General features: G+C 49.1%; 1 protein-coding gene across 2 annotated transcripts in view; it reads right to left on the reverse strand.

The window, feature by feature from the left end:
- LOC141164544 (NAD-dependent protein deacetylase sirtuin-3-like) overlaps positions 1 to 26,610 on the reverse strand; it is a 96,832-nt gene extending 70,222 nt beyond the window's left edge. Inside the window, exons 1-2 of one of the 2 annotated variants that reach the window (XM_073649916.1) lie at positions 26,024 to 26,610; positions 480 to 691 (exon numbers count right to left, since the gene is read on the reverse strand). The gene's annotated coding sequence lies outside the window, so the exon portion shown is untranslated. Of the gene's footprint in view, positions 1 to 479; positions 692 to 25,982 lie in introns of both variants that reach the window. The other variant, XM_073649915.1, reaches the window with a different exon arrangement.
- Between the last annotated feature and the right edge of the window lie 611 nt (positions 26,611 to 27,221).

A 27,221-nucleotide genomic window follows, 5' to 3' on the forward strand; every position in this document is an offset into this window, starting at 1 on the left:
TATACAACCTACTAAGATCCACCTAGGCCCCTCTGTTAGCATTGCTTTCACATCCTCGCAACTTCACTAAAGAAGAGGCCTGTGCTGTGTGTGTGTAAAGGGTGCTGGCTGAGTCAGTCCCCTTCTTTGTGTATTAATCAGTTGTGGCAGAGAATGGGGCTGGTTTCGCTATTAAAATGTGCCAGTCAGCCAGGACCCTTCAAACACAGCACTGGTAAACTTTTGACTGTTTTGAAAAACAATGTGGAAGTAGAGCTGCCACGACCCAGCTTTGGCACTGATAGTGGGACCTATGTTGATTAAAGTATATTTCAAGTTTGAAACTTGTCTATAGATCTTTTTTTTTTTTAGCTAGACAATCCCTTTAAAGCATTTAGTATAATACAAAGTTTGAGAAAGTTTGGGGGAAACCTTCCTCATTAAAAAAAACAAAAACAACAAAGCATCCTAAAAAGAGTAAAAGCTGTTGCAGCAGCTACCTGACATTGTGCACCACTGTGTCATTTCCTATGAGCAAATAGGCTTCTCTGTTCCATCATTGCACAGGGAATCATGGATGAACGTGTATAATCCATCCAGAGACGCAGCAGGTTCTTCCAGTTTTTCATCCTGTATCAGTATAAGTCATCAGTGTTTACTTGTCCTGTGTACTCTTTTCCTTGGATAGGGTGTTCTGTTCACATAAACTTCGCTGTAAGTAAATGAGAAAGGTTCACAAAGAATTAACATTATGCTGAAAATTACTAGCATTAAAATTCCCTAATATATAGGAAAAATCATAATGGAAGCTAATGCTGGTGTTGGTCTGTGCCGTCACAATCCACTAGCTCTGGTCAGTACATGGTGCCCTCTTCACCCACTTATGGGAGAAATGGGGGGCATTTTGGTTGAGCACCACCGATCTGCTTTTAATTAGAATTGCCCTTTAAACTTGTAAACCTAAGCAGAGGAGAAATATGTCTGACAGTGTAGGTTCCTATCTTGCTGATGGCAGATGGGCTCACACAATTTGATCAAAATGTGGGCAAAGAAGAACAAATGAGTAAGAATAGTCTATATTGCCTAAAATGTTAATGGGAACGATACTCTCCCTTGTGTTAGGTATTTAGTCATGTTGGATCCATTCTTCATCAATCACAATTAGTACTAGGCTTAGGAGAAATATGTCTGACAGTGTAGGTTCCTATCTTGCTGCTGGCAGATGGGCTCCCACAATTTGATCAAAATGTGGGCAAAGAAGAACAAATGTGTAAGAATAGTCTATATTGCCTAAAATGTTAATGGGAACGATACTCTCCCTTGTGTTAGGTATTTAGTCATGTTGGATCCATTCTTCATCAATCACAATTAGTACTAGGCTTAGGAGAAATATGTCTGACAGTGTAGGTTCCCATCTTGCTGCTGGCAGATGGGCTCCCACAATTTGATCAAAATGTGGGCAAAGAAGAACAAATGTGTAAGAATAGTCTATATTGCCTAAAATGTTGATAGGACCGATACTCTCCCTTGTGTCAGGTATTTAGTCAAGTTGGCTCCATTCTTTCTCAATCACAATTTCGTACTATATATTTATCTCAGGCAGCTCATTGCTTTGCATCTTGCCCCATTGGCTTCTGCCCCGTGATGAAAGGACTTACACAATTCATTATGACATGGTGCTGGACTTTGTTACATGATCCTGTAAGATTTCACACAGCATTGGGAGGCCAGATCCAAAGTTGTGAAATAGTAACTGAGTGTTTGATAAATCTCATTGCTTCCTGAGCAATAGAAAATTCTTAACTGCATTTCCCCACTAAGGTCACAGTCCGCTATTTACAAAAGCGTTACCTCAGAAATTTCCCATAGGGATACACCACATGAAGTTGAGTATGGCCAGACTGCGACCCAAAGGGGCTAAAAGGGAGGGACCCATGACTGGGTTGCCTGCCAGGGCACTCTGCTAGGTGGGGGGCATTTTAGGTTAAAGGTGATATTATACAAGATGGCGTCTGGCATGTGGTGTGGGTTCAGGGATGAGCTGGAGAAACAAATGATGGATCACACACTAGGGGGAGAATGCTGGTCGGGGGGGAGGGTCAGGTACATACCTGATTGGTTGCTGACCCCTCGGTATATAAGGCACCAGGGGCGGTCCTAGGGCAGTCCTTTTAGGAAGATCAGTGTTGTAGGGTCGGCATTGTCCTTTTCTCTTGTTAGACTATGGAACCCCTCCTTGACAGCGTTAGTGCTCTGGCCCAGAAGGGTCCGAGCTGGCTGCAGGAGCAGCTTCGGACTATGAGCGAGGGGATCGCAGAAGCAGCCGGAACACCAGCGCCTCCAAAGCGCTCAAAGAGGTCCCGGCCATCTGTGAGGGGAAGTGCAGAGGCGACCCAGACGGTGAGGAAAAAGAGGAGCCCCACATGTCATCCTCCAGCGCGTGAGGTCTGTCCATGCCGGCCGGCGTCCCAGCGTCCTGGAAGGAATACCCACCGGCACGTGAGTAGACGCAGGGGGGCGCTCAACCCCCAGCGTGCTCACTCAGCTGCGTCCCTGCAAGAAGTGATGATGACCTCACTTCTGGGGGACACGGCTGCATCATCACTGCGCACGACCTGTACTTCTGGCCGTATTTCTGCCTGGAAAATTCAAAATGAAATAGACATGCAGTGGCAGCGATGGCGGCATGTACATCGGCAGTGAGGATAGGCACAGTTTAGGGAGCAGGGTGCCTGCACCAGTCGCAGGTGTCAGTCAGGAATCATGTGCTGCGTCTGCACTAGTTGCAGGTGGCAAGCAGGGATCAAGCACTGCGCCTGCACCTGTAGCAGGTGGCAGGCAGGGATCAAGCACAGAGCCTTCACCGGTCGCAGGTGGCAGGCAGGGATTACGTGCTGTGCCTTCACCAGTCGCAAGTGGCAGGCAGGGATCAAGCGCTGCGCCTTCACCAGTCGCAGGTGGCAGGTAGTGATTACGTGCTGTGCCTTCACCAGTCGCAAGTGGCAGGCAGGGATCAAGCGCTGCGCCTTCACCGGTTGCAGGTGGCAGGTAGTGATTACGTGCTGTGCCTTCACCAGTCGCAAGTGGCAGGCAGGGATCACGTGCTGCGCCTTCATCAGTCACAAGTGGCAGGCAGGGATCAAGCGCTGCACCTTCATCAGTCACAGGTGGCAGGCAGGGATTACGGGCTGCGCCTTCACAGGTCGCAGGTGGCAGGCAGGGATCAAGCGCTGCGCCTTCACCGGTCGCAGGTGGCAGGCAGGGATTACGTACCGCGCCTTCATCAGTCGCAGGTGGCAGGCAGGGATGACGTGCTGCACCTTCACCAATCGCAGGTGGCAGGCAGAGAACCAACAAGAGGAAAGCAAAAGGGATCAGACCTGGAGATGGAGAGGAGCATGGCCACAGAGGATTTGCTGGCTGCTAGCGTGCAACCGAAGAACCATGCACATCACAAACAGAGCTATCCACGGGACACCGCAGTGACAGCGCAACGGCAGCAGGAGGGATCCAGGCTGCTGGGGACGGGGACAACAGCGAGGAAGAAGGAGAGGCATCATCTGATGAAGAGGCAGATGGAGATCATCGGGGGAAGTACACAATGGCTGTTGTGAGGGGACCTCGCAGTCAGCCTGGTAAGAAACATGGTCACTGTACGGATGGGTGTTGTATGAACGTGGAAGTGAGTCATCAGGCTGCGGTGGATGGTGTGGGAGTGAGGCGTCAGGCTGCGGTGGATGGTTTGGGAGTGAGGTGTCAGGCTGCGGTGGATGGTGTGGGAGTGAGGCGTCAGGCCGATGTTGTCTGGAATGAAAGTCGTAGTGGAGAGAGTGCCGTGTCACAGCTTTGCGGGTTTTGAGGGAGCTGATTGTCCCGGGTTCGGTGAGCCAGACGGCTGTATGGTAAGGCAGTGGGTCAGCGGTGGTGCCGGCATGGAGTGTAACAGAGTCATCATCGATATTAGTAGAGGACACGGTTATATGCAAGCGGTTATGGTGCCAGCAGGGAGTACTCCTGCAGCATTGTCCTCTATGGCAGTGGTTGCTAGCTGCACTCCCGCAGCGTCCTCTTCAACAACATTGGATATCGTGCGCATGGATGATAGAGCGCGAGGGGATATATATGTTTGTTATGATAGGCCATTGGGGTCACATTTGAAGAAGGAAACGAAAGAAAAGATCTGGAAGGATGAGTATGTTGAGATCTTTTCTTTATTGCCGCTGGAGAAATTTAATTTAGGTCGTGTAAAGCCGAACGAGAGTAAGAAGGATGAGGAGGAACGGCGGAGGTACCGTTTAATCCCTCGTATTTTCGCCAGTTGGTTGAAGGCCTTCACTATACTGGCTAGTGTGATTGGGGAGAAGACGCCTGAGAATTGCTCTGGTCTGTTCTGTTACCAGGATGTGATTGGGGAAGCTTATCGCACGTATGGGGTTTTACAGGTCCGGGTGGTGGGATGCAAGGAGGGACCAGAGGGGCGTAACTCAGTGCCGTCTCGGACCAACCCTGGTCACACGGCGGCTTAGTCGACTCCGTGAACCAAGGAGCGACTGGGCAGGTGAACCAGGTGCCACTCTGGGACCGACCTTGTGTGAGAGCAGGCGACTCCCACCGATCAGATGGCTGAAGCTGACAGGTACAGCGGATGAGCACGGCAGGTAGCCTGACGGGTGATCTGGGTAGGCAAGCAGGCGGGCACGGCAGGTAGCCAGACAAGTGATCCGGGTAGGCAAGCAGGAGGACACGGCAGGTAACCTGACAAGTGATCCGGGTAGGCAAGTCGGTGGGCACGGCAGGTAGACAGGCTGGCGGGTACAGCTGATAGATAGGCAGGCACGGCTGATAGACAGGCAGGCGGGCACGGATGATAGACAGACTGGCGGGCACTGGAACCTGAGGGCTGAGGAGAGTGTTAGCACACAAATAACAACCTTGCACAGGCACCTCCATTTTGGAGGAGGTGCTTTAAATAGGAGTGGTCCTCCGGCCATTGGCCGGGGACTCTTTAGGACGGCGCGTGTGGCCCATTTAAGAGGGAGGGAGCGCGCGCACGTCCTAAGCACAGTGCCTGGGAAGCTGAGCGCGGTGCGCGCAACAGCAGCAGGGGAGCTGGAGGACGCCGGACCGGGACCCCGGCGGTGAGGGGAATGGCGTCTCTGCCCGGCAGGAGGCAGAGACGCCGGCGCTACACGGAGGTTTGGGTTGGTTATTATACAATGAACAATTCATGCAGAGAAAAGCGGTCAGACCTTCTTTGCGATGGGAACATAACGAAATTAGCTTATGGAAGAGCTTATGGAAGAGCCGGGTCACAGTCCTTTCCTGGGATCGCCGGAGGGGGTTGTGTTGGAGATTTAACGGAAGAGAGTGTAGTTTTGGGTCGTTGAGGATCCCATAGTCACGCCAAATGCTTTAAGAGAGGAAGAGAAAAGTTTGGAGAAACTGCGAATAAGAGAGATGACGTCGGTGTCAGTAGAGCGTATGGAACCATATCTAAATAGGTATTTTGATAAGGAAGATGCAGTTTTCTTGAGAGACGGTTTTCGGTTCAGTTTTAAAATTCCCTCTGTTGTTCAACATGTGTCAACCCTGCCACATAATTTAAAATCCACTTTAGTTCGTACGGACGTTGTTCGGGAGAAGTTGGCTAAGGAGGTGGAATTAGGAAGTGTGGCTGGTTCATTCACAGATTGCCCTTCGCACAATTTGACAATTTCTCCATTAGGTTTGTTACCAAAAAAAGGAGCCCAATACACTGTGTGCAGAATTATTAGGCAAATGACTATTTTGATCACATGATACTTTTCATACATGTGGTCCTACTCCAAGCTGCATAGGCTTGAGAGCCAACTACCAATTAAGTAAATCTGGTGATGTGCATCTCTGTAATGAGGAGGGGTGTTGACTAATAACATCAGCACCCTATATAAGGTGTGCTTAATTATTAGGCAACTTCCTTTCCTTTGGCAAAATGGGTCAGAAGAGAGATTTGACGGGCTCTGAAAAGTCCAAAATTGTGAGATGTCTTGCAGAGGGATGCAGCAGTCTTGAAATTTCCAAACTTTTGAAGCGTGATCACCGAACAATCAAGGGTTTAATGGCAAATAGCCAACAGGGTCGCAAGAAGTGTGTTGGCCAAAAAAGGCACAAAATAACTGCCCATGAATTGAGGAAAATCAAGCGTGAAGCTGCCAAGATGCCATTCGCCACCAGTTATGCCATATTTCAGAGTTGCAACGTTGCTGGAGTATTAAAAAGCACAAGGTGTGCGATACTCAGGGACATGGCCAAGGTAAGGAAGGCTGAAAAACGACCACCTTTGAACAAGAAACATAAGATAAAACGTCAAGAATGGGCCAAGAAATATCTTAAGACTGATTTTTCAAAGGTTTTATGGACTGATGAAATGAGAGTGACTCTTGATGGGCCAGATGGATGGGCCAGAGGCTGGATAAGTAAAAGGCGGAGCTCCACTCCAACTCAGACGCCAGCAAGGTGGAGGTGGGGTACTGGTATGGGCTGGTATCATGAAAGATGAACTTGTGGGACCTTTTCGGGTTGAGGATGGAGTGAAGCTCAACTCCCAGACCTACTGCCAGTTTCTGGAAGACAACTTCTTCAAGCAGTGGTACAGGAAGAAGTCCGTATCATTCAAGAAAAACATGATTTTCATGCAGATACAATGCTCCATCACATGCATCCAACTACTCCACAGCGTGGCTGGCCAGTAAAGGTCTAAAAGAAGAAAAAATAATGACATGGCCCCCTTGTTCACCTGATCTGAACCCCATAGAGAACCTGTGGTCCATCATAAAATGTGAGATCTACAGGGAGGGAAAACAGTACACCTCTCGGAACAGTGTCTGGGAGGCTGTGGTGGCTGCTGCACGCAATGTTGATCGAAAACAGATCAAGCAACTGACAGAATCTATGGATGGAAGGCTGTTGAGTGTCATCATGAAGAACGGTGGCTATATTGATCACTAATTTTTGGGGTTTTTGTTTTTGAATGTCAGAAATGTTTATTTCTAAATTTTGTGCACTGATATTGGTTTACCTGGTGAAAATAAACAAGTGAGATGGGATTATATTTGGTTTTTATTAAGTTGCCTAATAATTCTGCACAGTAATACTTACCTGCACAAACAGATATCCTGCTAAGATAGCCAAATCTAAAAAAAAAACGCTCCAACTTCCAAAAATATTAAGCTTGGATATTTATGAGTCTTTTGGGTTGATTGAGAACATAGTTGTTGATCAATAATAAAAATAATCCTCTAAAATACAACTTGCCTAATAATTCTGCACATAGTGTAAATTCCGCTTAATCCATCACTTGTCATACCCGGAGGGGTAGTCTGTGAATGATGGGATTAATCCGGACTTAGTTTCGGTGTCATACGTTTCTTTTGATACGGCAGTTGAATGGGTCAGACGGTTTGGTAAAGGGGACTTTTTGTCAAACACAGATATCGAAGCTGCGCTTCGTTTGTTACCTGTTCACCCGTAGAGTTTTCTCTTGTTAGGCTGTTGTTGGGAAGGTAAATATTTTGTTGACTGTTTTCTGCCTAAGGGATGTTCTATTTCATGGGCATATTTCGAAAAATTTTGATCGTTCGTGGAATGTGTTGTGCTACAAGAGTCGCGTGTGGAATCGGTCATGCACTATTTAGATGACTTTCTATGCATCGGTCTACCTCAGTCTCCAGTTTGTGCTGTACTGCTGCGAACCGTGGAGCAGGTCGCCAGGAACTTTAGCATTCCTTTGGCTATGGAAAAAACAGTGGGACCGACGACTGTTTTAAGTTTTTAAGCAATTGAGTTGGACTCCATGTTGATGGAGTCCCGTCTTCTGAGAGAAAAGTTGGCGGATTTGCGGAGTTGTATTCAGGAGGCTCTTAGAACTAAGAAAATTCACCTGCGCCAGTTACAATCATTGTTAGGCAAATTGAACTTTGCATGCAGGGTGTTGCCGATGGAGCTGATTTTTTTTGTCAAAGATTAGCGTGGGCGACCTCTTCCGCGACCCGCCCAATGCACTTTATTATTATATTAAAGGTTGGCCAGAAAGCTGATTTACGCATGTGGGCGCAATTTTTATCAAATTACAATGGCCGCTTGTTGTGGATGGATGAGGTGATCTCCAATGTGGATTTGGAGTTGGTAACAGATGCCTCGGGGTCACATGGGTTTGGAGCATATTTCAGAGGAAAATGGTGCACGCGGGAATGGCCGGAGACTTGGAAACAGAATGGCTTGATAAAAAACTTAACCGTGCTGGAATTGTTTTCGATAGTGGTGGCAGTGGAGATTTGGGGACAATGCTTTAGAAACAAGAAAATGAAGTTTCTATGTGATAACATGGCTGTGGTGCAGAGTATTAACAATATGTCAGCCCAATCTCCACCTGTGGTAAGTCTGATGCGGCATTTGGTGTTATGCTGTCTGGAGCTGAACGTGTGGTTGCGTGCGGTTCATGTGCCTGGGGCCACTAATTCCATAGCGGACGCTCTCTCTCGTTTTCAGTGGGGACGGTTCCAGGAGCTGGCACCTGGCATGGAGCAGCATGGAGCCTCCTGGCCTCGGGAACTATTGGATCTCGTCTTGGATCAGCGCTGAGATTGGTCAGGGAGTCGGTGGCATCGGGCACCTGGGCTAAGTATACAGCAGTGTGAGAATGGTGGCAGCTTCTGAAGGCAGAGAGAGGTGTGTGTAAGTCAGATGAAGACAGAGTGGGCCCGTTGTTACATATGATAGGTCAGGCGAGTGAGGACGGAGTATCAGTATCAGTTTTGAACGGTCGCATGACTGCCTTAGCATTCTTGTTTAAACTGACCAGGGAAAAGGATGCTACGAAGGATTTCATGGTGAGACAGGCGCTCAAGGGTTACAAGAAAGGCCAAGTGGTCAGGGACTGGAGGAAGCTGGTCTCTTTTTGAGTTATTAATTACACTTTTAGTGGTACTGGGGGAGGTTTGTTCTTCAAGATACTAAGTCATTCTGTTTCGGCTAGCTTTTACATTAGCCTTTTTTTAGTCAGGACAGACTACAATACGGGGACGTTCTGATGGAGGAGGGGGTATGTCATTGCTTTTTCAGAAAGTCCAAGATGGATTCATTCAGAATAGGGGCGGCAACTGAAGCATCTAGATGGGGTTTATCTTCTGACATGGTGAAGAAAATCAGACGATGGGAGCGTTTCCGTTTATATGTGCGTCAAAATATGTTATAAAAAAAAAGGGGGGGTTAAAATGCGTACTGTGAGATGCAATTATGTATTTTCTATTCATTCTTTTCTTTCAGGTTGCCCACTGCTGGTGTGGATTATAGGCCACTCTTATGTGGTATGGGGAGCAGTAAGGGCCGATGTTAGACCAGATGGCCGTCAGCTCGGACTCCGTAGAGAAGAAGCTCCACGGTTCGGTGGATCGGCGTCAGTGGGATGCTTTGGACCAGACTTATGCCCGAGTTTCGTTTCCTCGCCAGTTTGGATAGGCCTCCGGATACACGCGGGTGCTAATACACGCGGGTGGGAACGACTTGGGCGTTCGGACCTCTAGGGACTTGGTCCGGGATATCAAGTTTTACTGCCTGCATATCATGTCCTTCCACCCGCGTCTAGTATTAGTCTGGTCGGACATTGTCGCCCGACTGACATGGAAACACGGCGCTCCACTGAGCATTTGAACAAGGCTCGGCCAAAGATCAACAGAGAAGTATCTCGTTTCCTTTCCAGGAATGGGGCTATTGTGGTCAGGCACCAGGAGTTAGAAGTCCCTTCACGGGAGCAAATGCATAGGGATGGGGTACACTTGTCTCCCATATGGACAGATATATGGACACTAGGATTAAGCACTGCCCCTCCTCTGAGCCCAGCCAGGCAAAAGTCACAGGGTCCTAGTGCTCTCCTGCTGTTATCACATTTCACACTCTCACATGCCACCCCACTAGAGGTTGGCGTCCTCGACACACCGCCCCACTCAAAGTCGTCTTGTGCATAGCGTTGTGGAGATATACCCGCCGTAGCTCGAGTAGATCTCCTGAGACCCACCCCAACAGGCTCGGCTCCCGAGGGAGCAGAAGTCTCTTCAACGGGAGCCAATGAGGCAGCTCCCTCCTGAGGTGTGGCGCCCGGTGCCACATCATACGGATCAGGTAACTGACCTGATTCCCCGTTCTCCGAAGGACATACCACATTCTCAATACTCTCTCCACACGGGGACAGATCGGTCACAGGGGGCAAGTAAGCAGGGGCGGAGTCAGACCCACCATCAAATTCGAGAGTATTAGGGATGCCCACCCCTCGGGACACGGCCTGTGGTTCCGGGGAAATGGGGATGGCATCTTTAAACCAGCACCGTTGTAGCATGCTACGATGAAGATTACGGGATGGTCCCCCTGTCCCCACCGGTTCAAACTCGTAGACTGGAATCTCAGGGCTCAGTAGTTTTTTTACCAGGTAGGGAGTCGCCTCCCACTGTTCACTCAGCTTTCCGAACCGTCGTTTGATTCTCACCAACACTCTATCCCCCGGGGAGAAAGGCTCGGTTTGCACGGGGCGCGTGTCCCTATGGGTCACCTGACTGAGTCGATCACCCACCACCTGACACACCACCCTCAATCGCCGCCGGTGTTCCCGAACCCATTCTGATGCGGTCCGAGGGGGATTGGAGGAGGGATCTGGCATGCTCAAATCCTCAATGTCCTGCCCTGGCCTACCGAACATCAACATGTGTGGTGAGTAGCCAGTAGTGCTGTGCACTCTATTATTGTAGGCCCACATCAATTCGGGAAGATACTCAGGCCAGCGTACCTGTTGTTTACCCTCCAACGTCCTCAACATCTGCAACAGAGTCCGATTAAAGCACTCACAAGATCCATTACCTTGGGGATGGTAAGTAGTGTTGAGCCACCCCCGTAGTGTTCGAGTTCGGTTCGGTTCGTCGAACACCCGTGTGTTCGCCGAACTGTTCGTCGAACTGTTCGTCGAACACCGTTAAAACCAATGGCAGGCAAACAAAAACACATAGAAACACATAGAAAACACCTTCAAAGGTGTCCAAAAGCTGACAAACTGCTCAGAAGACACAACTAACACATGGAAAAGTGACAAGTACATATAGTCATGCGAAAAGAAAAGAGGTGGAGGAGTAAAAGGAGGGGGAGACACAGATATAGGCATGTCATGCCCTTCTAAAATCCAAAAAGTGAGAAGCCGAGACGGCCAGTCCGCTCCTGCCCGTGCCACCTCCGTGTCGCCGGGTTTGTGCCAGAGCCGCGGTGAACCCTGACGGCCAGCCCCCCTCTCCCAATACTGGTGCCTGTCCGCTGGTGGGTCGAGAGAGCCCCCCTGTGGTGGAGGCAGCTCTAAGCTTTTTAATTTAAATTGTCGCTCTAATTTGAATGAATACACTTTAAATCCATTTACAAGGATCTATTGGAGGGCAAGTCTCATGCCAGCAGCCGCGTAATTCCAGCTCCAGTAGCGTCCACTAAAGCTGCTGCAGTTAAAAAGCTTTTATAAGGATCGAGCTCGGCTGTCCACCGCAAGGCATCCTAGTGCCAGTCCCAGCCCCTATGCCTTGGGGTGCCTCCTGATGCTCTTCACTAAGTATCCCGTGGTCCCGAAGCATTTCCTTTGAAAAAATTAAGTGTCCAAACTACAGGTGGTGTAGCTTGCTTAACAGCCGGGATAATCCGCTGACTAGCAGACACTGCTACTAGGCACAAAGTATTTCCTGGGCTAGATGCAGTTAAAAATTTGTAAGTAGATACTCTCGTTGGATGCTGAGAAAGCATTCCATAGAGTCTCCTGGCACGCCATATATGATTCTCTTAAAAAGCTTGGGGTAGGGGTCTAGGGGACCCTTTTATAGCCAAAATCACGGCCCTGTATCACAATACGTCACCAAGGCTGAAGATAAATGGAACTGTAGCACCGAGGGCTCGGTTGCTACAGACGTATTGCACCTCACCCAGAGGTGTGATATCTCACTCTCAGATAAGGATGGAGTGTGGATCAGGACCCGACACCTGCATGCATTACACCACATTGCCGTGGGGCAGGGCGACCAATATGCCCCTGAGATGGGCACGACAGTCCCTGTCCCTGGCTGGAGTGGGGGGAGGGAACACTGAGGAAGGGGAACCCTGCAGTGCAGGAGCAGGGAGGAAGCAGTTCCTGGGTGCATTGAGAAGGGAGTATAAAAGGTGGGCACCATCTTAGTTCAGTGCAGAGAAGTCTGAGCAGAAGTGGCAGGGAGCAGGGGCTCTGCATGAGCTCTGCTCCGGAGGCGGGCCTAGTAACAGAGGCCCAGGCCTGCAAGAGGGAGAAGGAAGGAAGAGGAGCGGAGAAGGCTCCAGGAACGAGGAATGAAGGGATCCCAGGGGTGCGGACGGGCGAGTCGCCACCGCACGCCCGAATCCACCTGCGTGGAGGGGTCAGGCCAAAGGGGGAGACCGGTCCCCGAACTAGTGGAGGCAGGAAACGACCCTCAGCTAGAAACCGGAGGCTCTGACATTTTATGTGGCGCAGCCCCTTGCTCCACCCGCTAGGAAGGCACCACATAGGGTCAGGGAAACTGGCGCCAAGTTTACCAAGAGGAGGCCCGAGGCAGCCGGACAGAAGTGTTGGTAAGAAAGGCCAGACAAAGGACACACAAAGGGGGTCCTGTGAAGCGCTCCAAAGTTATCTGGGAGTTGTCTGAGCCCCTCACCTGGTGAGCACAGTACGACGTGGGCAGCCGTTACCTGCAGACGTGGTCTGGATAATAAGAACTGTGAGTAAAGGCCCTGAACTGCATCACTGACTCCGTGTCGTTACTGCTGCTGCCCTGCACCATCACCCCCATCCTCCGCATACACTGCCCTGAGGCTATACTCCTCCCGTGGGGAGTTATGCTACGCTCTGCTGCACCCACAACACCAGCCTTAGCGGTCTGCCCTGTAGCGGCGGTTCACTCTGACCGCAATCCACGGGTGGCGTAGTCGGACATTTAAACATCAAAACCACATAAATAGTTCCGCCACTGGTTTGACCGCCCTGAGCCACGGAACCGGATCGCCGCCACGAAGACTACAACCACCAGCATCCACCAAAAAGGGTCCGGCTCCGGGTGTCCCAAGGCCCAGGGGGTGCGTCAGAACATTTTCATCACCTTTCACAATCACCAATGGGACAAGGCAGGGATGTCCTCTGTCCCCTCTCTTATACATCCTAGTGACGGAGCACCTGCTCTCATCAATTCGCCATAACCCCAATATTAGGTGGATTGAGGTGGGAGGCACCGAGTACAAGTGCTCTCTATTTGCTGATGATGTCCTAGTATATATCACTCAATCACATATATCCATCCCTGCTGTTATGGCTGAAATAGATCACTTTGTTACATGGTAAAATTTTAAAATCAATGCAGCGAAGTCTGAGGCCCTCGATGTCTCCCTCCCCAAATCCATATAGGATTCCATCCAGTCCAACTTTCCCTTTGCCTGGCCCTCACAGGGTATCAAATACTTAGGAATTCCTATTCATAGAGACCTCTCCCATCTATGTTATCTTAATTTTGGGCCCTTTATTGAACAATTCCATACAGACCACGGTTGGCAAGTTAGAACTGTAAGATTCACTACGTGAACCACTGGTGTTTTGTGGAAAAGCACATGTACACCGCGTTCCAAATTATTATGCAAAAAGTGTTTAGGAGTGATAAGGGAAGAATTTGTTTGTTTGTCAGTTAAACTCATTGATGGTGATGTGTGTCAGGGCTCTTTATATCACTGTAAGCAATTGCAGACACCTGTGCTAATTAGTTTGGCAGGTGTGTCCAATGAAAGGCAAGACTACTTAAGAAGGCTCTCTCACATTATTAAGCAGCCTACATTTTCTGCCAAAATGGGAAAGAAAAAGGATGTGTCGGCTGCTGAGAAGCAACAAATTGTGGAGTGTTTAGGTCAAGACATGACTACAATCAACATTGTGCGATGATCAGGATGAAGTGTCTTGACAATCAAGAAGTATGTAGCTGATTCACAGTACACACGTGTGCGTGCTGATAAGGGCAAATTGAGGACTCTTTCCTACAGGCAATTACGTCAGGTTGAAAGAGCAGCGGCAAAAAAGCCTTGTCATAGCAGCAGACAAGTTTTTGAAGCTGCTTGTGCCTCCAACGTCCCCCGAACAACAAGATGCAGGGTCCTTCAGAGGTTTGCAGCTGTGCATGCGCCATCCTGTCGACCTCCTCTATCCACTTCACACAAGCAGAAACGGCTCCAGTGGGCCAAACATTACATGAAGACTGATTTCAAAACTGTTTTGTTCACGGATGAGTGCCGTGCAACGCTCGATGGTCCAGATGGATGGAGTGGAGGATGGCTGGTTGATGGACACCCCACGCAAACACGGCTACAGCGCCAACAAGGAGGAGGTGGAGTAATGTTTTGGGCTGGAATCATGGGGAGAGAGATTGTCGGCCCCTTTAGGATCCCTGAAGGCGCTAAAGATGAACTCCATAATGTATGTGGATTTTCTCAAACAGCACTTCCTGCCATGGTTCAAGAAGAAGAACCGTGTATTTCACAGCAAGATCATTTTTCTGCATGATAATGCACCATCTCATGCTGCACATAAAACATCTGCATCTCTGGCTGATATGGGCATAAAAGGGGACAAACTTATGGTGTGACCCCCATGCTCCCCTGACCTCTACCCCATTCAGAACCTTTGGAGCATCATTAAAAGGAGTGTCTATGATGGCGGGAGGCAGTTCACATCTAAGCAACAGCTCTGGGAGGGTATTCTGTCCTCATGCAAAACAATTGAAGCAGAAACCATCCAAAACCTGACAAATTCAATGGACGAGAGAGTTCAGAAGCTCCTTTCGAACAAGGGGTCCTATGTGAAAATGTAACATCACCTAGAATAAAGTTTTGAGTTGAAAACTGTTTGATTTCAGTTTCTAACAACCTGCTAATGCTTATAATTTCAAAAATGACCATTTTTTTGGTCTTTATTAAAATGAAAAGGTTGATCGAAAAGTTTGGGGGATCTAAGAGTGTGGCAACCCAGTAGTCATGATTACTTCGAATTCTGACAATATGAGGGTCATGCTGCAGGTAGTGCAGCAAGAAGGCACTTATGTGTCTTGCGCATCTCGGAGCCCCAAAATTATTTTCCGGGCTAGATGCAGCTAAAAATTATTTTTAATTTTAAATCTGGTGAAGCTTATTATAGATGGCCTAATAGGATCAGTGCTGCACACTGCTACAAAGCCCAAATTATTTTCCAGTCAAGATACAGATAAACATGATTAGTAATTTGAAAGCTTAAAACGGTTGGTAGGGTGATTTTAACCAATCATCAAGCTTTTACTCTCCCCAGGATGACACAGGGGTAGAAAAGTCGTTTCGGATCCATGATTTGTTCATCTTTATGAACGTGAGTCTGTCTACATTATCAGTGGAGAGCCGCGTGCGCTTATCTGTCAGCACACCACCAGCAGCGCTGAACACACGTTCAGACAGAACGCTGGCTGCGGGGCATGACAAGATCTCCAAGGCGTAAGTGGCTAGCTCCGGCCATTTATCCAGATTGGAAGCCCAAAAAGAGCAAGGGTCCAGTGACACAGTCGTGGCTTCAATGTTTACTTGGAGATACTCCTGTACCATCGTCTCTAGGCGTTGACTATGTGCCAGACTTCTTGTCTCCTGTGGCCTTGCAAAGGATGGGCTAAAAAAGTGGTGAAATGATTCCGCAAAATTGATGTTACCAGCAGATACTGTGGTTCTGTTACGGTTTGAGTGCTGAACACTTGACGGTCCCACGGTTGGCAAGTTGGAACTGTGAGATTCACTACGTGCACCACTGGTATTTTGTGGAAAAGCACATGTAAGATTCTGCAACAGTCTCTGCTGATACTCCTGCATGCGTGCATCCCTTTCTATGGCAGGAATAATTTCTGCAAATTTACTTTTGTACCGGGGATCTAACAGTGTGGCAACCCAGTAGTCAGGATTATTTCTAATTCTCACAATTCGAGGGTCATGTTGCAGGTAGTGCAGCAAGAAGGCACTCATGTGTGTTGCGCATCCAGGAACACCAAGTCCCTGTTGTGTTGGTGGCGAGGTAACAATCATGCTTCCTTCCTCTGTCCTCTCCCCCCAACCTCGCACAACAGAAATGTGATCAAGGTCTCCCTCATCTGATGAGTCTTCCATCAGTTCGTCCTCCACTTCTTCCTGGGCTCCTGCACCTTCCTCACTAGTTTGGCTGCTACCATGCGCCCTGGTAAAATCATCTCCCCCACCCTCACATGCCTGCCGCCCTGGTGCTGCCGACCGTCTGGACCTTGCAGATGTTAGCCCTTCCGCATACAACTCCTCCTCCTCTACTTCCTCCACCTCCTCTTGTGCCACCACCTGACTCCGAATTCTGTTTAACATGTGCTCCAGCATGTAAGTCACCGGAATAGTCATGCTGATAATGGCATCGTCAGCACTAAACATCTTCGTCGCCATTTCAAAACTGTGCAGAAGGGTGCATAGGTCCCTGATCTGAGACCACTCCTCCAGCGTGATTTGCCCCACCTCTGAATCTCGTTGGCCCAGGCTATACGTCAGAACGTATTGCACCAGGGCTTGTCGGTGCTGCCACAGTCGCTGCAACATGTGCAGAGTTGAATTCCACCAGGTAGGCACATCGCATTTTAGCCGGTGAAGTGGCAGGCCCAACGACTTCTGTAGAGATGTAAGTCGCTGAGCTGCGGGATGCGAACGGCGGAAGTGAGCACACAGTGACCGTGCCCTCTGCAGAAGGCCATCTAGTCTGGGATAGTGGGCTAAAAATTGCTGGACAACCAGGTTCAACACGTGAGCCATACAAGGCAAGTGTGTGACATTGCCCCGGCGAAGGGCCGCACCCAGGTTTGCAGCATTGTCGCACACGGCCTTCCCTGGTTTCAGGTCCAGTGGAGACAACCATTCATGAAATTGGTTCTCCAGAGCTGACCACAACTCCTCAGCTGTGTGACTCACATTTCCCAGACATTTCAATGTAAAAACCGCCTGATGACGTTGAGCCCTACTGCCAGCATAGTAAGGAGGTGTGCAGGATCCCTTCTGCGCAGTTAGAAAGCTTGTGGCATGACCAGACAGGCTTTGGGTGCAGGTGGAAGACCGAGAGGAGGTTGAGGAGGCAGAAGCAGTGGAGGAAAAATGACATAAAGAGGATTGACGCACAACTCGTGGGGACGGCAAGACTTGGACAGCAGCCCCTTGTCCTGCTGTCACCATAGTTACCCAGTGCCCAGTCAGCGACATGTAACGCCCCTGTCCATGCCTACTCGTCCAAGTGTCTGTGGTGAAATGCACCCTGTCACACACAGAGTTTCTCAAAGAAGCGGTGATGTTGTGTGCGACATGCTGGTGGAGCGCAGGCACACCTTTCTTTGAGAAGTAGTGCCGACTGGGCATCTGGTACTGGGGCACTGCGACGGACATAAGGTCTCGAAAATCCTCTGTGTCCACCAGGCGGAAAGGCAGCATTTCTGTAGCCAAGAGCTTGCAGATGGTGAAATTCAACCTCTTAGCTTTCTCATGGCTAGGAGGAAATGGTCTTTTACTTGTCCACATCTGAGGGACCGAGGGCTGGCTATTGTGCTTAGACGGGGTTGATAAGGGTGTCCCCGGCAAACTGCCGGTCTGTGAGGAAGATGCAGGTGGACATGTTAGGTTGCCTTGATCCAAAGGTGGTGCTATCGATGTCGGACAGCGCTCAAGACCAGCTGGTGTTACCACCTCCAAAGAAAATGATGACCTGCCAATCACGCTGGCTGTTGCGGGTAAAGAGGTGGCAGGTCTGCGCCCCAAAACAGGTGTGACTGCTGTCCCCCCAGTCACAGAGGATGAAGAGGCCGCGGATGCACAAGATATGGCAGACGGTGGTTGGCCCGGCCGGCTAGACCGCATTGTAGCACACTGAGCTTCCCACTGCAACTTATGCTTCATGTCCATGTGCCGGTTCATGCATGAAGTACTCAAACTATGTATTTTTTGGCCTCTACTTAGCTTTTGCTGACAAATGTTACAGATAACACGAGTTGGGTCATCTTTATCGATCTGAAAAAATGCCCAGGCTATGCAAGGCTTAGCACCCATGCGACCTGAAGAGCCACCACGACTTGTGGTGAGAGGCAGAGTTGTGTTTGAGGATGCAGTTGTTGACGTGCTTCCAGTACTACGTCTCTGTCCAGGAAGGCGCAACCTGACCTCGTCGTCACTAGCATCTTCCTCCACCTCCTCTGCTGACCTCATCTCTTGGCTGACTGTGGGTTGACAGTAAGTGGGATCTCCGACCTCATCATCATCACCCTGTGCGTTATCACACCCGTCGTCCTCAGAGCCAACCTGTTCCTGCCCTGACAAAAAACTAAAGTTGTCGCTCCAATCAGGTATTTGAGTCTTATCATCGTCTTCCTCATTGTCTCCACCAACAGGAGTTACAGTTTGGGAATGAGGGTCTACATTATGGTCAGAACCTTCTGCGTCTGGTCCTGGATCCGACTCATAAAGATTCTGGGCATCAGTGCAGATCATTTCCTCGTCTGGATTCACAGAAGCGCTGGAGTCGACCTCTGATTCCCAGGCTATAGTATGAGTAAACAGCTCTGCAGACTCAACCATCTGTTCTACCTCATACTCAGACGGGCAGCTGGAGATTTGGGAGCTGTGAGGAAGCAAGTGCGATTTGGGTGACACCTTTGAGGACTGGAGTATTTGTGATGTTGAAGTTGATGTGGAGGAGAGCCCACTTAAAGGAGCACTTGATATCCGTTGAAGCACCTGCTGTTTTTGTGCCTCATCTGGAATTTGTAGCGATTGGCGTGGCCGTAAGAAAGGGATCTTATCACATTGTCCGCTAAAAGAAGTAGACATTTTAGTTTGGCTGGAAGATGGTCTTTCTTCTGCACCTACCCCACGGACACAACCTTTTTTCCCCTTCCCAACACGCCTATTCCCCTTTCCACCAGCAGCAGGCCTTTTTCCACTCATTTTGGTGGTTAACTAATTCACAACTCTGGAGTTGTTTGCACAAAAAAACAATGGATGGTAACCGAGCAGAGCTGAGTGGCCAAACTGTGGTATTAGGCCAAAACTATTGGCTGGGTTAGATGCAGAAAAAAATTATTTTTAATTTGCAACCTGATGGAGGTCAGTATAGATGGACTAATAGACCAAGTCCCACACACCGCTAGAAGCCCAAATATTTTTTCAGAGCTAGATGCAGAAAAAAATTATTTTTAATTTGCAACCTGATGGAGGTCAGTATAGATGGACTAATAGACCAAGTCCCACACACCGCTAGAAGCCCAAATATTTTTTCAGAGCTAGATGCAGAAAAAAATTATATTCAATTTGCAACCTGCAGGACGTCAGTATAGAAGGACTAATAGAACAAGTCCCACACACTGCTAGAAGCCCAAATATTTTTTCAGAGCTAAATGAAGAAAAAAATTATTTTTAATTTGCAACCTGATGGAGGTCAGTATAGATGGACTAATAGACCAAGTCCCACACACTGCTAGAAGCCCAAATATTTTTTCAGAGCTAGATGCAGAAAAAAATTATTTTTAATTTGCAACCTGATGGAGGTCAGTATAGATGGACTAATAGACCAAGTCCCACACACTGCTAGAAGCCCAAATATTTTTTCAGAGCTAGATGCAGAAAAAAATTATTTTTAATTTGCAACCTGATGGAGGTCAGTATAGATGGACTAATAGACCAAGTCCCACACACTGCTAGAAGCCCAAATATTTTTTCAGAGCTAGATGCAGAAAAAAATTATTTTTAATTTGCAACCTGATGAAGGTCAGTATAGATGGACTAATAGAACAAGTCCCACACGCTGCTAGAAGCCCAAATATTTTTTCAGAGATAAATGAAGAAAAAAATTATTTTTAATTTGCAACCTGATGGAGGTCAGTATAGATGGACTAATAGACCAAGTCCCACACACTGCTAGAAGCCCAAATATTTTTTCAGAGCTAGATGCAGAAAAAAAATATTTTTAATTTGCAACCTGATGGAGGTCAGTATAGATGGACTAATAGACCAAGTCCCACACACCGCTAGAAGCCCAAATATTTTTTCAGAGCTAGATGCAGAAAAAAATTATATTCAATTTGCAACCTGCTGGAGGTCAGTATAGAAGGACTAATAGAACAAGTCCCACACACTGCTAGAAGCCCAAATATTTTTTCAGAGCTAAATGAAGAAAAAAATTATTTTTAATTTGCAACCTGATGGAGGTCAGTATAGATGGACTAATAGACCAAGTCCCACACACCGCTAGAAGCCCAAATATTTTTTCAGAGCTAAATGAAGAAAAAAATTATTTTTAATTTGCAACCTGATGGAGGTCAGTATAGATGGACTAATAGACCAAGTCCCACACACCGCTAGAAGCCCAAATATTTTTTCAGAGCTAGATGCAGAAAAAAATTATATTCAGTTTGCAACCTGATGGAGGTCAGTATAGATGGACTAATAGAATGATGCTATGCCCAAAAGATTTTACTTCACTAGGTGCAGTAAAAAAATTGGTATTCTATACACAGGTGGTATATCTTGCAACACAGATAGGCTACTCCACTGACTAACACACTCTGCAATAGGCCAAAAAGGATTAGCTTTGCTAGATTCAGCCAAATGCTGTGAAAAAAACTTGCACAGCACTGGCACAGACCTGCCTGGCAAAAACTGATAGGAACTGATGTAACCTAGTCCTGAAAAGGACTCCAATTACAATTAGTCTTTACTCCCACAATCTATCTATTTAAGAGCACAGACCTGCCTGATAAAAGTCGTAGGAAATGCTGTAACCTAGTCCTTAAAAGGACTGCAATCACAACTATTCCCTACTCCCAAGCTATCTGTATATTTGTGCGAAAATTGGCTTGAAATTAACAAGGTATAGCGCACACAGCAACAGCGGTGCCGTCTAACACGCAGCTGCAGCAGTGAGAAAATGGTGGCGACGGGGAAAATGGCTTGGTCTTATAGGGCAAGGACATGTGACATACACTGCCAATCACACATGCCCTTGCTTGTGTGAAAAAAAGCACTTCGCTCCGTGTGTGCGCTGCTGATAGGCTGACAGATTGCACCTCCCCACTGCAAATGCGGGAAAGAGAAAAAAAAATGGAGATCTTCATTGTTCCTGCAGAGATCCATCCCCTGCCCCTCCCCCCGCCCCGCTGTACACTCAAACTGCGTATTAACATTAATTTTCATCATTACTGAGAAAAAATCCAGTTATGATTTTGGTGCACGAACAGTTATCGAACATAACCTCGAACAGCCGAATTTTTCTCAAATTGTTCGTGTTCGCCGACCGGCTCGAACACCGCCCAAAACAGCTCGAATTTGAGATTGGCGAACAGTTCGAGTAGAACAACGCTCATCTCTAATGGTAAGGTGTCGTTCTCGACTGTGCGACATCATACAGCTGGTACAGCTCCTTCATCAATGCCCCCTGAAAACATGCCCCTTGATCCGAGTGTATTCTTTGCGGACACCCAAACACCTGAATGAAATATCGACACACGGCTTCAGCCGCCGACTCCGCCGTCTGATCTCTTGTCGGCACTGCTACAGCATACTTTGTGAAGTGGTCTGTCATTACCAAGCAATAGGAATACCCAGACGTTGAGTATCCTATCAGGACATAGTCAATCATGAGCAGCTCTAAAGGAGAGGAAGTCTTAATAGATTGCGTGGGCGCCCTCTGCTCAGGGCTCTTACTGAGACCACAGACCCGACACTGCCGACACGCCTCTGTCACCATCTCCCCCAATTCAGGACAATAGAGGACTCGCTGTAGCCACTGGAGTGTCTTTTCACTCCCAAAGTGGGCCCCCTTCTCATGCGCCTCGCGAGCGACCACCGGACCCATCCCCATAGGAATTACTAGCTGTTCCACGCACAACTTATCCCACTGTCGCAGTAGTTTCACTCCTTCCACGGACAGCTGGGCCTTTTCCTCTGCACGCGGCCAGACCCCTTTTTGTACCCAACTGCGCACCAGTGCAATGTCAGAGCAATCGTTCTGGTCCTTCGCCCAATCCGAGGGTGTTTTCCCCAGAACACACGGCATCCCTGACGCCACCCCACTTGAATGTACCACACTTTGGAAGATAGGTACCTGCCCCAAGTCAGGGGTTTCAGTGTCCTCCAGCTGGTCATCAACATTTTCCCCCGAGGACCCAAGGGGCACCCTTGAGAGTGCATCCGCATTTCCGTTTTCCCGCCCAGATCGAAACTTAATTCGATAGTTAAACTTAGCAAGGCGAGCGACCCACCGCTGCTCCAACGCTTGCAGCTTTGTGTTTTCTAGGTGAGCCAGAGGGTTATTATCAGTCATGACCAGCACCTCAGCTCCCGTTAAATACTCGGCAAAGCGTTCCGTCATCGCCCACACCAGGGCCAGTAGCTCAAGGCGAAATGAACTGTAGTTAGCTGGGTTGCGTTCAGTGTCTCTCAAAGACCTGCTGCCATAGGCGATTACTCACTCCTGACCATCCTGCACTTGTGCTAGTACCGCCCCCAGCCCATGCAGACTGCCATCGGTATATAACAGGAAAGGGGAATCTTACCGGGCATATGCTAACAACGGAGCACTCGTTAGGGCGGCCTTCACCTCCTCAAATGCCTTTCGTTGCTGGGGTCCCCATGGGATGGGGCGATTTTGGGGGCCTTGTGCCGTCCCTCTTAAGAGCTCATTCAGGGGACTCACTACTTGTGAAAACTTAGGTAGAAATCGCTGATAGTACCCCGCTAAACCTAAGAAGGCCCGAACCTCTCGCAGGGTACGGGGGGGTGGCCACTGCTGCACAACCATGACCTTACTGGTCGCGGGCATAACCCCGTCCGGAATCACCACGTGACCTAGATACTCAATCTGACTCTGTAACAGTTGGCACTTCTTAGGTTTTATTTTTAGGCCATAACAACTGAGCTGCCGGAGAACTTAACGTAACTTCTCAAGATGGTCTTCAAATGAGGCCCCGAACACCACAATGTCATCTAGGTATATCAGGACTGATTCAAAATTCAGATCACCTAAGCAATGTTCCATCAGGTGCTGAAAAGTTCCCGGGGCGTTAGTGAGCCCGAAGGGCATCCGGTTGAATTCAAAGAGCCCCATTGGTAGGACAAACGCCGTCTTGGCTCGATCTTTTTCGGCCATTGGTACCTGCTAATAGCCACTTGCTAAATCCAACGTCGAGAAATATTTGGCCCGACCCAATGCCGACAGAGACTCTTCTATGTGAGGTAATGGATATGCGTCCCTCACCGTGTGAGCATTCAATTTGCGATAGTCCACACAAAACCGAAGGGTCCCATCCTTCTTCCGCACCAAGACCACAGGGGCCGCCCAGGGGCTCTGGCTTTCTCGGATCACTTGGTAGTCAAGCATACTGGCCACCATGCGCTTCACCTCTTGATAGAGTGTTGGGGGGATTTGACGATAACGTTCCCTAATAGGTGGAGTATCCCCTGTGGGAATCTCATGCTCAATCGTCCGGGAACAACCGAAATCCTCCGCATGTCGCGAAAAGGTCTCTTGATGTTCCCACAAGACCTTCTCCAGCTGCTCCAATTGCACGGGGGTCAGTTTCTCCCGATCCACTCCCATCTGGTCCATGATCACACGACCATTCCATTCTTCGGTAGGAGATTCGGTCTGGCCTACTTCAACCGCGAATGTCCAGGAAGACTGTTCATCTGAGCGAAGTTCAAACACTGTCTTATCAGGCACCTTCCCTGCTGGCATGAACAGTTCAGCCAGAATGGTCCCAGCTGGAATTGTAACAGCCTCATCTAAAACGTTGATACATCTGACTGGCACCCGTCCATTCTTCACAATCGCCAGAGACCGGGTCACATGCGCCTTGGCGAACGAGGACTTCTCTGGGGCTGGCTCGATGAGTACTTCAAGCCCATTTAGTCTCTGTGCAGTCCTCACCGGTAACATTAAGAGTTCTTCATGCCGGGGCGCTAGCGAGATCGTGGTCCGCGATGGCACTCGGACCAGGCCCACCCGACCCCCAGGGACCGCACTCTTCAGGAGATCGCAACTCAGCACTAGACGGTGTAACATACTCTGGGTGGGTCGATGGTGGGTAGCACTTGCCCAGTATCGGGGTCCCTCTCTGGCATACATCTGATTATTTAAATCTCGCAGAACGTTCATTCCGAGCGTCACCTCCATCCCTCTTCTGGGAGGGTGGTCCACCAGCACTATCCCTTTCTGACCCAGCTCTTGACCAAACATTTTCAGTTGCATCCACACGATCCCCTTCACCGTCAGTTGGCCATTGTTAGCGGCGGTAAGCCTTATCACTCGGCCGTCCTTGGGAACCACGAGTTGACTGAAGTGCCTTTCGTACACCTCTAAGGGCATTATGGTACATTCGGATCCTGTGTCGACCAAGCATCTCATCTTCTGCCCTTCAAACTCTGCTTCCAGCACTGGACTGCATGCGAACAAATCTTGTTCTTCCCGTCGAGGGCTTTGTGGGGGGTGGGCCACTGCTGCTCGCCCTCTCATGGCAGCAGCTGGGAGTTTAACGCCGGCGACGGAGGCTCCGGGGCTGCAGACATCCGGCAGTACCGGGAGCTGTGTCCCCGACGCCCACACCTCCAGCAGGTGACTGCTCCTCGTGGACGAGAACTTGGATCATTCGAGGGGGGCGACCTGGCAGACTGTGGAACCACCATTCCAGAGGACGGGGCGGGTGGCCCTTCCGTAGGAGTAGGGACCGGCCCGGCTCTGAGTTTAGACACCTCCAGCTTTAACTCCTTCAGTTCGGCACGCAGAGCCTGTACAACGTTTACCAGTCCACCCCCTCCTGAAACTGGCGCCAGACCTCCCTCCAGCTGTGCACTGTCCACTGCCCCCTCGGCCACCAGAGTAGACTCCTCCTCCCTTTCCACCGCGGCCCGATAAATCTGCCAGAAGGATAATTCCGGGGTAGCTCGGGACATCTCCATCAGTTTGTCTCGAAGGAGTCTATTGGCTAACCCCGTTATGAATTGATCCCGGAGTAGGCGGTCTACCTCTCGGAGTGCCCCCATGGCCCCTGGGTCTAGTCGCTGCACCGCATTCAACGTTTCCTGTAAAGTGTTCGAGTACTGCATCAAAGTCTCACATTCCCTTTGGGGCCGATTGAAAAACAAGGAACAAAGCTGGGCCACACGAGCCCGGCCTCCTGAACTCCCCTCTAACAGCTCCAAGATTTTCTCTAACGTGCTCCTCTCTGACTCTGGACGTAACATCACCATCCGCCTAGCGTCGCCTTCTAGTGCATTTAATGCCAACTCTGCCCGTAATGCGGGGGCCAGATTACACATCCGCAGCACACTCCGAACCCTCTCAGCCCAATCCTGCAACGGCATGTTACGCCCATCGTATTTCGGCATGTGCTGGAGTAAAGCTCCTACCGGCACATAGCCTCCCACAGTCGTCGCGGCTGCCAGGGGTTCCGCTACCAGCGAAGGGGCAGCTGGTGCAGCAGAGTCATTTCTTCCCTCGTCTCCGTCCATGACAAGCACTGGATCCTGCCGACTATGCCAAAAATTTAATGACCGGAGGTCCGAGAGAGATCCAGTGAGTCACAAACCGAGACAGAGACAGAAATAAACAACACTTTCTTTACTAAAACAGTGATTATACTAAAACTCAGTATTGCATGAATCAGTCTCAGGTTCTGCCTGGGACACTGTCTCTATTAAATACACACAATCAGCAAAAGCTGAAATCAATGTGCCAATCTCAAGGTTTCCAGCTTGCGTGAATTATTCTAGAGATCTGGAACAATTTTACCTAAACAACGTGTCAGTCTAGTGAGGGCGGTTTATGGGGACCCCCTGAGATGGCACACTGCATACAATCCTACCACTATGAACAATAATAATGCATGAAACTATATCAATTGGTCTTATACCCTTATTATCAGGATATCCGGATATCTTAAAGTTATGGTACCGTTAACCTCAGATGCAGTCTATCACAGGCCTGTGAATCACGGTGGCTGCAGCTAGTCCCAGAAAACTTTGGCGCCAAAACAAAAACAAAGTTCACAAAACAGCAAAAATTCCTTGTCTTGTCGGCCGATGCCGAGCCCACACGCCGGGGACTTTAGTCCTGTAGCCTCAGATTAAGGTCTGGGAAGATCTCTTCACAAAGTCTTGTCAATATCCTCTCAGTGGAAATGGCACCAGAAACCTTCTTTCCTCCCGAAGTCTCTCACTGTTATCCAGTACACCATCCACGTGCTCCGTCACAGAAATGGATTATTCAGTCCCTTCATCACTCGACATGTGACTCCTTCATCACAAAGTCTATAATCCACTCAGCATGGACCTCCACAAAACTCCACAGAGCCACAAAGCTTCCCCAGCTCAGCACTTATCCTTAAACAGACAAAAGGGGTAAACAAACTCCACACGAAGGAGTGTAAAGACAGCGTCTTATTGCAGCTCCTTTTCACAGACTTCCTGTTTAGACTCACACATCAGACGCTCTCAGAATACACACAGTTTCTAGCACTGCCCCTCCTCTGAGCCCAGCCAGGCAAAAGTCACAGGGTCCTAGTGCTCTCGTGCTGTTATCACATTTCACACTCTCACACTTGTAGGGAGCTGCAGGACAGTGAGGCCGCTAGTTGGGTGACAGTTAGAAGGGGGGGTAGAGGGAAGAGTGCTAGGGAGGCTAGTCCTGATCTGGCACACCCCAATAAGTTTGCAAAGTTGGCAGATGAGGGGAGTGACGGTACAGGGGTAGCACTGCTACAGCAAGGCATGTCCCCTGAAAGCCGGAGGAGTGTCAGCTCCAGTAAAGAGGGAAATAGGAGAGTAGGGCAGGCAAGGCAGGTGCTGGTAGTGGGGGACTCAATTATTAGGGGAACAGATAGGGCAATCTGTCACAAAGACAGGGATCGTCAAACAGTGTGCTGCCTACCTAGCGCTCGAGTCCGGCACATCGCTGATCGGGTTGACAGATTACTGGGAGGGGCTGGTGAGGACCCAGCGGTCATGGTGCACATTGGCACAAATGACAAAGTTAGAGGTAGGTGGAAGGTCCTTAAAGATGATTTCAGGGAATTAGGCTGCAAGCTGAAAGCAAGGACCTTCAAGGTAGTATTCTCTGAAATACTACCGGTACCATGTGCCATGCCAGAGAG

This window comes from Phyllobates terribilis, unplaced genomic scaffold (assembly GCF_046119375.1).
Source record: "Phyllobates terribilis strain yellow unplaced genomic scaffold, ASM4611937v1 Scaffold_10__3_contigs__length_209671492, whole genome shotgun sequence".
NCBI lineage: Eukaryota > Metazoa > Chordata > Amphibia > Anura > Dendrobatidae > Phyllobates > Phyllobates terribilis.